This window comes from Cryptomeria japonica, chromosome 7 (genome assembly GCF_030272615.1).
Source record: "Cryptomeria japonica chromosome 7, Sugi_1.0, whole genome shotgun sequence".
Taxonomy (NCBI): Eukaryota; Viridiplantae; Streptophyta; class Pinopsida; order Cupressales; family Cupressaceae; genus Cryptomeria; species Cryptomeria japonica.
Window position 1 is genome coordinate 390,607,131 of NC_081411.1, and position 8,337 is coordinate 390,615,467.

An 8,337-nucleotide genomic window follows, 5' to 3' on the forward strand; every position below is an offset into this window, starting at 1 on the left:
TTGGAAGAATGGATGTTGAATTTATAGATTTTGGAGGATAAGATTCATTCTAGAATAGAATCAATCAATGGCTGAGATTGCTTGAGACAAAACTGATTGGGAGTTTAACTCATTTGATTGATGAGTCAACTATATTGATTGATCAGTGAACTGATTAAATTGATCAGATTATTGAGTTCATTGGTTTGTTAACTAATTTGAATGCTCTATTCCAAAAGGGTGATTGAGAGTTGAAAAAGGTGATTGAGGAGTTAACTGGGCTAATTGGGGAGATGATTGAATAGATTGCTCAGTTGACTGAATTGATTGCCCAGTCAGAATGAAAGTGAGTGTGAATTAGATTTTCAACATGTGTTGTAGGATTTTGAGATGAATTTGCATTTTATTTGAATTTTGATTTTCAAAAAGTGAAATGCACATGTAATTAATTAAATTTGATGAAATTGACATTTGTGAAATTCAAATTTGAAAATCGGATTAGAAGAAAAATAAGTTAATTAAATAATTTAAAGAGATTATTTAATTATTTGAAATTGAATTTAATTAAATAATAAAGATTATTTAATTAAAGGATTAAATTGCAACTAATTAAATAATAAATTTAATTAATTGTATAGAAGGTTAAATGATTAATTGATTAAGGTGATAGAAATAGAATAAGTGATGTTGAAATGATGATTAAAATTAATTTGGAAGAATTTAATTAGTTTAATTAAATAATTAATAAATTATTTAATTAATAAGACGAATGATTAGTGCATGATTAAAGAGACATTTTTAGGTATCTACAATATGCTAGCATAAATAATGTATGACATTGAATAGAAAGCTAAACATATAGAATTTATATTCTTCATGAAAACCACAATTAATTTTGGTTTTCACGAAGAATTTATATGCTTGAAATTGTGATATTTTTCAAACAAAGTTGTACAATGTGTTTAATTGATGTTCATTTGAATAACTCTCTCTTTATTAATATGTTTCTTTTCATTTATTATTTATTATTTATAATTCCACGATGCCCTTTCATATAAATCTCTTCAACTTAAATAATGAATCTTAGCATTACGTTACTAAACATAAAAGATATGTTATTAAATGATGTCAATTATTAATTTTTTCATGTATAAAATTTATCTTTATTCACAATTATTTTCTTATCCTTGAAATATTGAATATTGAATATTTCCTGTTAAATAGGATTTGGTTTCAACATTTACTATAAAGTTAGTTTTAATGTTCTCAGTAGGGATTTTGAAATTTTATATATATCTTTAATAAATCTATATAAAATTTTAACACTGATGCTAATTCTAAAAGTGATAGAAACCAAAAAAATAATTTCACAAAAAATAAACTTTTTATTTGTTGAAGCAATATAAGATTTCTTTATTTTATAAGAGCATGACTTCAAATTAATAGTTTTTTTTTTTAAGGTACAATTTTAGATGGTATTTTCAAGATTTAGTGACTTAAAATTATCTAATCTTTTCTTTTATGATCTAGTAAAAGTTAATTTTTACTATTTTATATAAAATTATTATTTAAGGATCATCAAATACAATGAGTAAATATTAAATATTGTAAATTTATCAGGGCTGGGGTTAGGATTGATGTTCAACTAGGGTTATAATTACAATTCAATTACATTAGGGTTGGGTTTAATTAAGATTAGGGTTCAATTAAAATTGTAAGAAAAATATTTGAGTTAGGGTTAAAGTTAAAGTTAAATTATGATTAGGGTTTGATTAGGATTAGATTTAGGGCTCACTTAGGGTTAAGGCTAAAGTTTAACTAGATGAAAATATATTTGAGCTAGGGTTAGGGTTAAATTGTGGTAAGGATTCAAATAGGATTAGGTTTAGGGTAAGTGTACAAAGATGGTGGACAAAAAATGGGTCTTCAGATACCACTTTTTTTTTAAGATCGCTAAAATGTAAACTTCGATGAGAAATTGAAGATAGGTACACCCAAAATTTGAAGTTGCAACAAGAACAAAAGTTGAAGCACTCTGAATCTACTTTCAAAACTACTAATTTGTTTTGAAAATGGTGGAGATTAAGGTTTCAAAAATGGGCACCACATTTATTGGCCTATTTTTATCATAAAAACATAACATAGCACTAAATGTGGTGCCCCTAAAATGTTAACTATTTTTTAGAATTTTGCAAATTGCTCCAATGAGAAACTAGCTAACACATTGAAGTTTATGCCAAATTTTTTAGCTAATGTTCTGATGAATATTTTCTTTTTTACAAATTTTTGCATTGGGTACATCCTAAAAAATAAAAATTTGAGCATCCTCCCCCTAAAAATTTGTGAAAACTAATCAAAAATCAAATTTTCTTCTATTTTTTTAAATTGTGTATAACGAAGTCTAGTTTCTAAACATGTAATTTGTTTCAAAATTCAATAAAAAGTAAAAATCTATGACCAAAATACAACATGTTGGATTTTGACAAAAACTGACACACTAACAAAAGAAATTAGAGATGAAGACCTTAACATAATCAACATTTAAAAATAATTTGATGGCTGGATAGCTAAGAGAGAGATTAATGATTTTATGGTGTTTATATTTGTTTGCATTCAAATGCGTTCAAACCTGATGGAGAGCACGAACAAAAATGTTAAACTTTTTTGCATGTTTGTTGAAAAACATGTCTCAAGCCTAAGAAGGGCATCCAAGACATTGGGTTGGATGCCCAAGGAAAATCCAAGCTTAAGGCTTGGTGTTTTCCAAGGTAGATAGCTTGGCGCATGCCAAATATAGTGCATGCCAAATTGAAAAAACACAAATTATGCGTTTGGCATGCACCAAATATAGCACATGTCAAATGCTCTACATACAAAAATTTTTCCCATCCATCCTCTCTCTCACCCACACACATACATCTCTCTTCCCCTCTTTTCTCTCTATGACACACACACACACACACATATTCTCCCTCCAACCCCTTCCCCCTCTCTATCTCTCCATTCTTCCTCTCTCGATCTCTCTCTCTCTCACCCACACACACAGATTATCCCCTTCCTCCCCTTATTCATCTTCCTCTCTATCTCCCCACCCCTCCTTCTCTCTCTCTCTCACACACACACACACATCTCTCTCTCTCTCTCTCTCTCTCTCTCTCTCTCTCTCTCTCTCTATAACACACACACACACGCACTCACACACACCCCTTCTCTCTCCCTCCCCTCCTCCCTCTCTATCTATCCATTATTCATCTCCCTCTTTATCTCTCTCTCTCTCACACACAATGAAAAATAGCAATGTCACGGAACGTGTCCTCAAATCAACAATAGTAAGAACTCAAACCAATAAATCTCCTCTCATTAGAAAGACAAGTAAAGAAATGAAAATAAGTAGAAAATCTCTAATAAGAGTCATGGTAAGGCGTGAAAGAGTTGAGGATCCAAATCAAAAATAATTATAGGCATTCTCTAGTAGAATACTGCAAAAAGATACTGTAATGCCCCACCAGGAAACCCCAAAGGGTTTAAGTTAAAAACACTCAAATAGAGTGTAAATATTTTTCTTTTTTTATAATAATAATAATTACGAGTGTTAATAATAAGTTACAACATTAAGATAATTTGGAGTTATCTAAAACTTAGATAACATAGTGGAAGACTAAACGAACCTAAGGAGGTTCCTAACGTGATTACATATCCTTACACCTAACTCAACTCACGACAATCGATCCAATTAAGCTGGATATCTTAATTACATGTTAATACTTAAGACATGGATATATATCATGTTCGATAAATTGACATCATAGAACTTTAGGGCGCGTTCACTTATTTTGAATGGATAGGAGGCTAACACGTGGTTATTTACTCAATGCACTACTATAACAAAGTTCATTCATTTGGGTTAAAGGTACCACCCACGATTGATATCATCCTTTATAATTAAAAGTATGCCTAATGAGGTTCATTCATTTAGGATTAAACTACAATTAATAAAATGAGGTTCCTTCATTTGATTTTAAGCAAAACCAACTAATGAGTCATAGTTCTTATATGGAGGATAGAATGTAAGTAGCCGTAGAGTTCTTTCATTGAAGTTTAAATAATGCTAATAGATGGAGCTCAATTCATTAAGGTGAAAATGTATTAGGGCCACATGAGTTCATCCCTTTAATTAAAATATAGTTAGCAAGATGATATTCATTTCTTCATGATTAAAACATAAGTGCATAGTGACATTCTTCCATTAGGATTAGAATTTAACTAACTTAATGTGTGTCACTCTTTTTAGTTAAAATAAAGTTAATATGAGGAGATACATTTGCTAAGATTAAGATATAAACAACTAAATGAATCATTCCCTTTCAGATCAATTTTAGCAATCATAAAGGAATTCATTTATTAGGGTTATAATATGGATAGCTAGTTGAGCTCACCCAATTATAAAATTAATCTGGAAAGGATTATTTCTTAAGATTAAAACGTAAATATCTAAATAAATTCATCCAATATAGTGACATATAACTAACATGACGATATTCATTTACTAAGATAAAAAGGAAAATACCTATATGAAGTTCATCCATTAGATTTCAATTGAGAAATTACGACATTAATCCTATCTTTGTTACCCATTCTCATTCATTCAATTTACATGATTAATAACAAGTTAATCCAATAATGGTAACCTAGCGAGATTCTTTCCACTATTACTTCTTTTAATTAACATTAACAAAATACTTTTCCATTATCATAATTACAATCTTTATGACCCTAATTACTACATTTATCAAGATGACTAAATTTATGCACTTTGATTTAGTTTCATTAAATTCCCATTATACACTTACAAGATACAACCATACATGATAACTTAAAGTATGAAACAAAAGAGACTAAAACATTGCATAACATAGATATGATCTCGGAGTTCACCCTTAAAGGGCTACATCTCCAAGTCTGCTCAACTGCAAGACCCCTCTGACATTCAATATAGTTAGGAATACATAAATTACATGTCTTTTACATCTTTGCCACTTAGGCAAACACAACCAGTATATAGATGACCACTTTAGTCCATAAATCCTAAATGATTCCCACATAGAGATGGATCCGACTGAGCATGTTAAGAGAAAGTACAAGGTCCATTGCCCAACAGTACTCTATTTAGAGACCTAAGACATAAACAGGTGCCCCAATTCAAACAACGACAGGGTCCAAACAAATACATCAAGGTTTGCCATAACTTTAAACAAAGCAAATACGAAACTTAAACTTACAAATTTTCCAATCAATACATTATTAAACTTCCAATAATTCTACTAGCATATCGTTCAAGTTCTAAAAAAATATTCGAAGGTAATTAAATTCATATTCCAAATACTCCTATACTTTAGTATTTCATTTCTAAAACTACCAGATGTTCTTTATCATTCAAATCAAAAGACAATACATATTCCTGAAAATTTTCTTATTAAAAAAATTTACCAAACATTAACAAAAGTATTTTATTTCAAAGATCTTCAAATTTAGACATTATTTAATCTCTTTTCCAAAGGTTACTTCCATATTAGAATTGGTTCCAATATTAAATGTTAATTAATATAAATTTATTAATCCATGATTAATAAATTTTAATTAATTTAAAAATTTAAAAAAATTCGCAAACTTCATATATATATATATATATATATATATATATATATATATATATATATATATATATATATATATATAGCAACTAAATTTAAATCTATATAAAATAGATTTTAATACAAACATATTATAAACTTCTTTTAATCATACCATAATTCCCCCGTGGCATATTTCATTTTATAAATATTATTATTATTATTATTTTAAATATATAAAAAAAACCATAAACAATTTTTTTTTTTGAAACCCTAGCCTACAGGTCCCTGCAGCCCACAGTGTGGACGTAGGCTCTGCGAACCACACTATGGTCACAAGTCCCCTACGGCCCACATTGTGGACGCAGGTCCCCTATGAGCCACAATGTGGACGCAGGCTTCTTGTGGGCCACAATGTGGATGGAGGTCCCTGCGGACCACAATGTGGTCGCAGGAAGGACTGCGAACCCACAGGGAAGAAAGGGGGGGGGACATGGCGGCACTAGTTGAGCCTCGGTTCCTCCACCCGCCAAACCCTAATGCCTAATTTTTGATAATAATTTTTTTTTTAATACATGGCCAAAATAGTAAATGAAAAAAAAAAACCAGTTTTGACACAATATTTACATTAAAAAACAAAAGGAATTCAAACATTTTTTTTTTTGTTTTAGTTTTCTCTTTCCAGAATGTTCAAGAAACCATGACAAATCTTGAATCCAAGAACAACCAAAATTTCAAAACTAAAACTAAATCTTAAAAACATTCATAGGTTTTTTTTTTTTTCTTTACCAGCATTTCATGGAGAAATCCAAACACCATTTTTGATTCAACAAATAAATAAAAGGGTAAGCCGGAATCCTACCTCATATCGCATTCCGGGCAAGACTTTGAAGAAGAGCTCCACCTGCAACTCAAGGCAAATCTCCATTTTCTCCAAAATCCCCAATCTCCATTCCAAACAATTGTTTTCTCCCCAAAAAGATAACAAAAAAAAAAAGAACCCGCAAAATATTTTTCCAACCTAGGTTAAAAGAATCCCCCTTTTCTTTTTTTGACCTAATTTTCAATTTTGAATTTAAGCATTTTTTAAAAAAAAAAAAAAAATGAAAATGAAAAATGGAAGTCATTCTTTTCCACTACTCAATAAATCTAACTCGTTTTTCTAATTAAAATAAAAATGCTTCTATCTCTTATTTAGTTTTAAATTTTAATTTCTCAATATTAATTTAGGCCTACATTATATTTCAAAACTATTGACTAGGGTAAAGCATTTAGATTAATTTAAATTTCCAAAAATCAATCTTTTATACTATATCAACTTTACAAGTTTAAAAAAAATAATTTCCTTTAAATAATAAAATTTACCCTTTCTTTTCCAAAATGCGAAAATGATTAATTTATTTCTATTTCCAAATGACTTTAAATCCTCCTTTTTAAAAAACACATAACCTAATTAAATTCGTTATTTGAAATTAACTATTAAATTAAACTCGCTACACATAATAAAGCGATCTTTTTAATAAATGACTAATCTCATGAAGGAAACCTATTTATTTTAATTCCTCAACTACTAATGCATAAATGAACACATTAATTCAATTTAAATACTTAAGCTTGCTACAAATATAAATAAAGCAATCTCTTAAATTAACGATTAATCATATAAAGCAAAACTACCTATTTTAAATTTCTAAATTACTAATGCGTACATCCACACATTAAATTGAATTAAAACTTAGGATAACATACTCCATTTACCACACGTAAGGCATGCAAATCGAGAAAGTCCACCAATCACACGACACGCAACCCAAATGAAAAGAAAACCCTACGGACCTCACACGACGCTCACCTGACCATGGCTAAGGCAAGATGAGAGTTTTATGACCCCCAAATCTGAATTCTAAAGATGAAAGAGGTATACTCAACCCTGCAAATCCGGAAGGAGATGGACCTCGCCCTAGGTGGTGTTGTACCTGCAATCTCCTGCACCCATGAATCATGCAAGCATACATTACATATACATATTCAATGAAGGCGTTAGCTCGAGATTTATAACAAGAATTAGGAAACAACTACATTTACACAAGAATCGATGCAAAAGCACAATAATAGGTATGCACAATTATTTATATTATCTAATCTACAACCTTGCATCACGATTAACCAACCATTCAAGAATGCCACATAGGAAGTCAACCAAGGTCAAATGGGTTTTACAAGGCCGACTAGGGTAGGGGAATTACATTCTCCCCCCAGGCTCCGACTTACTCCTGGAAGTCGCAAGGCTAAGCGAAAGTCATGCAACACGTATTAACCCTTAAACTCAATTAACAATTATCAATTTGCACAAACAACTATTTTGTCAACATTTTAAAACATTATTTATAAATCCTCTACGAATGTCATTATCCATTAACAAAATGCATCTAAACTCATACACTTCTTAAAATATTCTAGAATTTACACACAATCATAGTAGAGAAACGAGAATTTTTCCTTCCTTTCATCACACCAATTTAATGCATTACAAGATATAGACAAAAGTTACCATAATCTCCTATCAAACATGACAAGAAAACATGCCATCAAGATCAAATTCTTTCACCCATACCTCTTTTAACAACAATTTATCGCATAGGACTAGCTTCAAAAATCAATTTCTACAATCAAGTTTAACATTTCCATAACTAGGAGCAACATAGATAACTCAATTGTTTACACTTTC